Source organism: Miniopterus natalensis, chromosome 9 (assembly GCF_054644295.1).
Source record: "Miniopterus natalensis isolate mMinNat1 chromosome 9, mMinNat1.hap1, whole genome shotgun sequence".
Lineage (NCBI taxonomy): Eukaryota > Metazoa > Chordata > Mammalia > Chiroptera > Miniopteridae > Miniopterus > Miniopterus natalensis.
This window is the reverse complement of record NC_142089.1, coordinates 29761623-29769367: the sequence shown is the minus strand read 5'-3', so window position 1 is coordinate 29769367 and position 7745 is coordinate 29761623. Positions and strand designations below refer to the sequence as shown.

Here is a 7745-nt window from a genome sequence, read left to right as displayed (position 1 = left end):
GGACCATAGAGAATACTGGTGATTTTATTTTACCCTAGAGATAGTTCACTCTTTCTCTAAGTAAGTGGAGTAAGGCGAAGATCATGTTAGAACAATCTGGAATTGAGCTGCAAAGCTGAGAAGCAGTTTTAGTAAAACCCTGTCCACTTGTGATTTGTCCCTTTTTTTAGAGGTGGCTCTTCTTCGCTTTTCATTGAAAGCTTGGTAGGTCTGCAGTACTGACCTACTCTGGGAGAAGCTTGAAACATCACTGGAGATTTAGTCAAAGGTTTGAACATCGTGTATCACAAATAAATTTTACTCTACCTTTTCAGGTCAGATCCATCCTCAAGTGTGACCGTCCTAGGCTTTTTTTTTTTTTTTTGCATGTCATCCTTGCACAGGGGCTATGCTAATCTCCTCTATATAGTTCCAATTTTAGTCAATGTGCTGCCAAAGTGCACCCATCCCAGGCTTTTGATTGAAAGTCGGGTTAGACTCTGTCTCCTCAGCTCTGAAATTTCTATGGAAATTTCTTAGGAAACTTTGCAGTTTTGAACTTAATTCTTTTGCTTCTCTCTTCACGTACATTTAAAACCTGGCACTTTTTCTTGAGAGGGAAACTTGTTGTGTGTTTGTTGCAGGCCCATTCACTTTAGCAAGACTCTTTGTATCCTAAGCACCATGAAATTTCCCTCAGCCTCCCTGGCCCAGGTCCACCAGCCTTCTGATCTACTCTGTCAGAAAATGTCCCATGTGATAAACTGGCTGCATATTTGGGGTGCTTCTAAATTCCAATTCATTATGCCAGCCAATGTGGCTGTCAAATGGTTTTTTGTTTCTTTTTCTCCCAAGGGAGTCCTCTGAATAGGCTAAGCCCAATTTCATGTCTGTGCCTAGAATCAGCAAGTATAATGAGGAAAGAAAACAGTTAGCTATTGTCAACTTACCTGTAGAGGGCTCATCCCTCTGAAATTTTAATTCATCTAAATGAACACTGATATATTTTAAAATATGATCCTTATAATTTTATCCATTTTTTCTAGTTGTTGCAGGAGAACATTGATTTATCCTTCCCACTATATTCTATCTACAAGTAGAACTATTATTACTATTTACAGTGAATTTTCCTGATCGATTCTTTTTTTTGGTCAATCCTCACCCAAAAATATCTTTCCATTGATTTTTTTTTAGAGAGAGTGGAGGGGAGGGACACACACATACACACACACACACACACACACACACACACACACACACAGAAACATCCATGTGAGAGAGACGTATAGATTGCTTGCCTTCTGCAGGCACTCTGACCAGGACTGGAGATCGAACCTGCAACCCAGGTACATGCCGTTGACCGGGAATTGAACCTGCAACCCTTTGGTGCGAGGGCCAACGTTGTAACCACTGAGCAACACCAGCCAAGGCAGGATTTTTCTTTTTGTGAAATATATGTTAGTCTTTTGCCTCTTTTTTCATCTGGGTTATCTGCTTCTTAATGATTTGAAGGACCTTTTTATATATTTTTCTAGAATGAGTCCTTAGTAACTTTTATGTGTTGCAAATATATTCTATTCCTCTGTAGCTTTAAAAAAATCTTTTCTGTGGCCCTGGCTGGTGTGGCTCAGTTGGTTGTGGCATCTTCCTGTGCACTGAAAGGTTGTGGCTTTGATTCCTGGTCAGGGCACATGCCTAGGTTATGGGTTCCATCCCTGGTCAGGGGTGTATGGGAGGCAACCAACTAATGCTTCGCTCTCACATTGATGTCTCTCTCTCTCTCTCTCTCAAATCAATAAACATATCCTTGGGTGAGGATTAATAAAACTTTTCTGGCCCTGGCCAGTTTGGCTTGGCCATTAGAGTGTCGGCCCATAGACCAAAGGGTCACAGGTGCCATTCCTGGTGAAGGGCATGTACCTCAGTTGCTGGTTCAGTCCCAATCCCCAGGCCCAGTCAGGGCAAGGGTGGGAGGCAATCAATTGATGTGTCTCTCTCACATAGATATTTCTCTCCCCGCCCCGCCCTCCACTCTCTCTCTAAGAATCAATGAAATAAATACCCTCTTGTGAGGATTAAAAACAAAAACCTTTCCTGTGGATATATAATATATTATAATAAAAATAATATAATAAAAATGTTTGAAAATATTTTAGACATATTAAGATTGAGATGCCTGTAGACCATCTAAGTGGAACTGTTAAGGCCACCATTATAGATTTGGGAGTGTATTTATTCAAAGAAATCCAAAACAGTAATTTAAAAAGATATATGTTCATTGCAGCATTATTTACAGTAACCTTGAAGATATAGAAGCAACCTAAGTGCTCATCAATAGGCAATTAGAAAAAGATGTAATATACACACACACACACACACACACACACACACACAAGGTGTCCCCCCAAAAATGTATACATACTTTAACAGCTGATTCTATTATATTTTGAAAATGAAATGTATTTTAATAAACACTGCCTATGTAATTATTCAGTGTGTATACATTTTGGGGGACACCCTGTATATTTATATGTACATATACACAATGGAATATTACTCAGCTATAAAAAAGAATGAAATCTTACCATCTACAAAAAATGGATGGACCTAGAGATTATTATGCTAAGTGAAATAAGTCAGACAGAGAAAGACAAATACCATATGATTTCACTTATATGTGGAATCTCTCTCTCTAAAAATCAATAAAAACATATTTTTTTAAAAAAAGAATCTAAGTCATATGTAGGCAGTACAAACAACATCTACAGGCCAAAACTGTAATTCCAAGGAGCAAAACCAAGTTTATCTTCCTGACAGTTTTAGCACCTATCACAGCCTTCACATGTAGTGGCACTCAAATGTGTATTGAATATGCAAATTGCATCTAACACACATTACTTTCTTGAACAATAATAATCTTATATGTTTAAGTGGAGAGAGCTTCTCTCTTTTAAACAGTTATGATTTTTCTAAAATTTTGCATATAAAGTAGTTACTGCAGTTAAAAAGTCAGGATAATTTTTTATAAGACTCTGACTATTTCAAGTTTAGAACTATGTCCTATTTGGCAGTTATATATTTCAAATGAATAAAACTATTTTCTCATGGGACTAGTGAAGAAACCAGAGAAATCAGCAATAAACTAAGCAGAGGTTTAAAAGGATACTGGCACAAAGGTGTAAAACAGGTTTTCTTTTATATATACTTTTTAAGTGTGTGAGCAGTGAATTAAAGAGCGTTAGAAAAAAAGTATTTTTGCCATTTAGAGGAATTTACCATGAATTTGCATCTATTATATTATTCCATTCTATGTGAAAAAGATAAAGCATTGTCTTTTTAAAAGAACAAACTGGCTCTAGATAATTAAAAATATCCATTTTTTAAAAAGATTTGTTTAGGTCACATAAATTAACTCACATTTGAAAATATGCTACACATGAAAATATTTTATAGAGCACTATAAGCACTAAATGCTGGGTTTATTTTTCTTTCCTAGTTTCCTACTTAGTCTCCTATATTATATATGTATGGAATTATTTAATATTTATACACAAGCAATTAAATGATTATGCTGCAACATTATAGCCAAAATCATATTTTTTGCCAGAATCAATTCATCTAGGTGCTTTGAGTAGGATTGACTCAGTGTCCCCAGAGATGGGTATAACTCAGTCTTGGCCAGATTGAAGTAAGCCACAGTAATTACTTCACAGATTGGTATACCAGCTAATTAGAACCAATGAGGCTCAACGATGAAGAAGGTAAGTCATCAGATTCATAATATATTTTGGTGATGTAGTCAGTAGGATTTGCTAATAGTTCAGATGGTGTAAGAGGAAGAGAGGAGTCAAGGCTAATTAACCTGAGCATTTCAGTGATGGTGGGCCATTTACTGAGACAGGAAACACAAGAGAAGATACAAGTTTTATGGAGTAAAAGCTAAGGGTTTAGTTTTGGACATAATAAATTTCACATGCCTATTAGACACATAATAAGAGATGTCAAGTAAACAGTGGTACATATGAATTTAAGAGAAATTTAGAATTCCTTAGGGTAGATTCCTAGTAGTAGAGTTGCTGGATCAAAGGTCATTGCATTTTAACAGAGTTGTGCTGGAGCCAGCTCCCACTGGCTCATGAGAACCAACTGTTAAATTTTCAAGAATTTTGTGAGCCAGTTGTTTGAAATAGATACTTTAAAAATTAAATTATATAAATTTACATTTAAATACATTACATTTTTTTAAATGAAAAAGGGGGTACTGTCAGAGGAGGCCTAGTAGAGAGTCAGGACTTTCACAACTGCCCAGCAGTAATGAGCCTACTTCCCTCCTCCTCAACACTGTCAGTGCAGGTCATATGGGAAGCAGTAATAAGGCTCTCCTATCTTTCCCAAGCAGGGAGGTATCAGCTGAAGAACTAATGGGGAGCCAGAACTCCCATATCTGCCCAGCAGTAATGAATAGCTCCCACCTGCCTGTCAGCAGAGTCCAAATCAGAAACATGGACTTCTACTCCAACCTGGTAATAATGAGGTGATGTGTTCCTTTCCTCCCCTGCCATATCAATTTTAGAGAAACCTAGCTAAAACAGGTAAGATCCAGAGTCTCATAATACAAAACCCAAGTGTCATGCAAGTGCCATGCATCCTACCCAGAATGAAGACAATCTCAAACTGAATTACAGAAAGAAAAAGAAAAAAAAGACAATCAATAGCTGCCAACCTTAAATTACAGAGATGTTAGACATATTTGACAAACATTTTAAAGCAACCATCATAAAAATACTTCAATGAGCAATTACAAACATGCTTGAAACAAATGAAAAAATAGAAAGTGTTGGCAAGAATTAAAAAATATAAAGAAGAACCAAGTGGAAATTTTCAAACTGAAAAATATAATAACCAAATTAAAAATTCAATAGATGGACTCAACAGCAGAATAGAGGGATTACAAGGAAGAATCAGTAAACTATAAGACAGAACAAAGAAATTAATCTGAACAACAAAGAAAGAACAGACTAAAAAAATGAACAGATCCTCAGGAATCTTTGTACTATAACAAAAGATCTAATATTTATGTCACCTGAGTCCTAAAAGGAGAAGAGAAAATGGGCATGGCTGAAAAGTACTTGAAGAAATAATGGTTAAAATCTTCCCAAATGTGGCAAAAGTCATGAACGTACATATTCAAGAGTCTGAATGTACCCCAGAAAGAATAAACCCAAAGAAATCCAAATCAAAACATCATAGTCAGACTTTTGAAAATTAAAGACAAATTAAAACTCTTGAAATCAGGGAGAGAGAAACAACACTTTATCAGAGAAAATTCAAATGACAATGGATTTCTCATTAAAATCCAAGGAGGCCAGAAAGAAGTGGCACAGAACTTTGCAAATGCTGAAAGACAGTAAAACTTAACCCAGAATCTTATATCCAGCAAAAATATCCTTCAGGAATGAAGGGAGAACCAAGAAATTTTCAAATGAAGGAAAACTAAATTTGTCACCACAGAACTACACTAAAAGAATGGTTAAGAGGAGGGAGGAGGAAACACGATGGCGGCGTAGGTAACAGCTGAGCCCGCCACCTCCTGCAACCACATCAGAATCACAACTAAAATACAGAACCACCATCACTCAGAGCCTCCTGAAATCCAGCTGAACAGAAGCCCTACAACCAGGGAACTGAAGAAGCACCGAGACCGGTAGGAGGGGTGCAGACGCGGGCAGATTGGGGCTGAGTCACAGAGACGCAGCCGTGGGCCCACACCTGATGCCTCGGTTCAAACCCAGGAGGGAATCTCAGTGGTGGGGGTTCCCCGGAGGAGTGAGGGGTCCCAGCCCCACAGCAGGCCCCCAGCCTAGGGCTCCAGGGCCAGGAAGAGAAGTCCCCACAACTTGGGGACTGTCTCTGAGGGTCATGGAGGCTGCAGGAGCCCCAGGAGCTCCTCTTAAAGGGCCTGCGCACGGGCTCCCTCTGAGCCCAGCCCCGGGCAGCAGCTTGAAAGGCGCCTGGGACACTTGGGGAGGAACTAACCTGCCTGGAATTGGGGTGAGAGGTGGAGGGGCAGCTTTCTCCCAGACAGAAGGGCTGACAGAGGCCATTGCTCCTTTGGCGAGCCCTCTCCCCACACAGCTAGGAGGCAGAGGCCATATTTGAATCTCCAGCACCTGACTCTCACCTTTGGCCCCACCCCATGATTCCCGGAGGCCCTGCCCCTCCCCACCTGCAAGCTCATCCCGGCCATTTCTAGTGGCTTTTCTGTGCAAGTGGCCTCTCGAGCCTTATGCTTAGGACTTTCCTAAAATCTCTCAAACAAGCAGCAGCAGGCCCCATATGTCTTATCAAGTGGCCCCAGGCCTGGCACTAGTGGCAGCCTGCATTGGTTCATTGCTTGGCCTCTCCTGGACACTGCCAACCCTAGCACAAGTAGCAGCCAACCATGCTGCTACTCATGCTGGGTGGCCCTGGGCAAGGCACTGGCAGGAGCTGACTTTGCACCTCCTGGGAAGCCCCAGAGACAGTGCACCTGGTGGTCAGAACTCAACTACACTGGATTACAACCCTATCATATCCACAAGTGACACGCTCAAGGGGCGCACTTGGTGAACACCAAAGCTCCACTGAAGTAAATCCTGCTCCATAGGGGTGTCTCCAGCACAGCAGCTCTTTGGCTGTAGTTGCAGCTGCTCCTCACAGCCGATTGGCTGGAAGGTCAATTCCTCCCACTGATGGCAACAGCAACCAAGGCTCAACTACAACAGGGCAGAGCACACAGCCCACACAGGGGAGCACCTAGAAGGCCCAGCTCAGGTGACTGGGGAGGCTGAGCCACTGGACCCTACAAGACACCTACTACACAAAGCCACTCTACAAATTCCAGGAGACATAGCAGCTCTACCTAATACACAGAAACAAACACCTGGAAGAAGTCAAAATGTGGAGGCAAAGAAACATGTCACAAAGGAAAGAACAGAAGAAATCTCTAGAAGAGGAACTAAATGAAATAGATCCAAGCAAGCTAACAGATACAGAGTTCAGAATTTTGTTTATAAGGATGCTCAAGCATATTATTACAAAAACAACTGAGAAAATCGATGACATAATAAAGTAGCAATTTGAAATGAAGGCTACATGAACTGAAATGAAGAATAATTTACAGGGAATCAACAGTGGAGTAGAGGATGCTGAGAATCAAATCAGCAATTTGAAACATGAGGAAACAAAAAACACCCAACCAGAAGAGCAAAAAGAAAAAAGAATACAGAAATATGAAGATAGTATAAGAAGCCTCTGGGACAAGTTCAAGAGGCCCAACATTTGTATTATTGGGATTCCAGAAGGAGAAGAAAGAGAGCAAAAACTGAAAAGCTGTTTGAAAAAATAATTACAGAAAGCTTCCCCTACCTGGGGAAAGAAATAGACTTACAAGTCCAAGAAGCACAGAGGATCCCAAACAAGAGGAACCCAAAGAGACCCACAGCAAGACACATCATAATTAAAATGCCAAAAGTTCAAGACAAAGAGAAAACCTTAAAAGCAGCAAGAGAAAAGCTGTTAGTTACCTACAAGGGAGCACCCATACGACTGTCAGCTGATTTCTCAACAGAAACCTTGCAGGCCAGAAGGGAGTGGCAAGAAACATTCAAAGTGATGAAAAACAAGGAACTACAACCAAGACTGCTCTACCCAGCAAAGCTATCATTTAGAACTGAAGGTCAGATAAAGAGCTTCACAGGTAAGAAAAAGCTAAAGGAGTTCATCAC

General features: G+C 40.2%; 1 non-coding gene across 1 annotated transcript; it reads right to left on the bottom strand.

The window, feature by feature from the left end:
- Positions 1 to 338: 338 nt before the first annotated feature.
- On the bottom strand, positions 339 to 443 carry LOC148092429 (U6 spliceosomal RNA). The gene has a single exon (XR_015715136.1). It is a non-coding gene; the product is annotated as a U6 spliceosomal RNA (small nuclear RNA).
- Between the last annotated feature and the right edge of the window lie 7302 nt (positions 444 to 7745).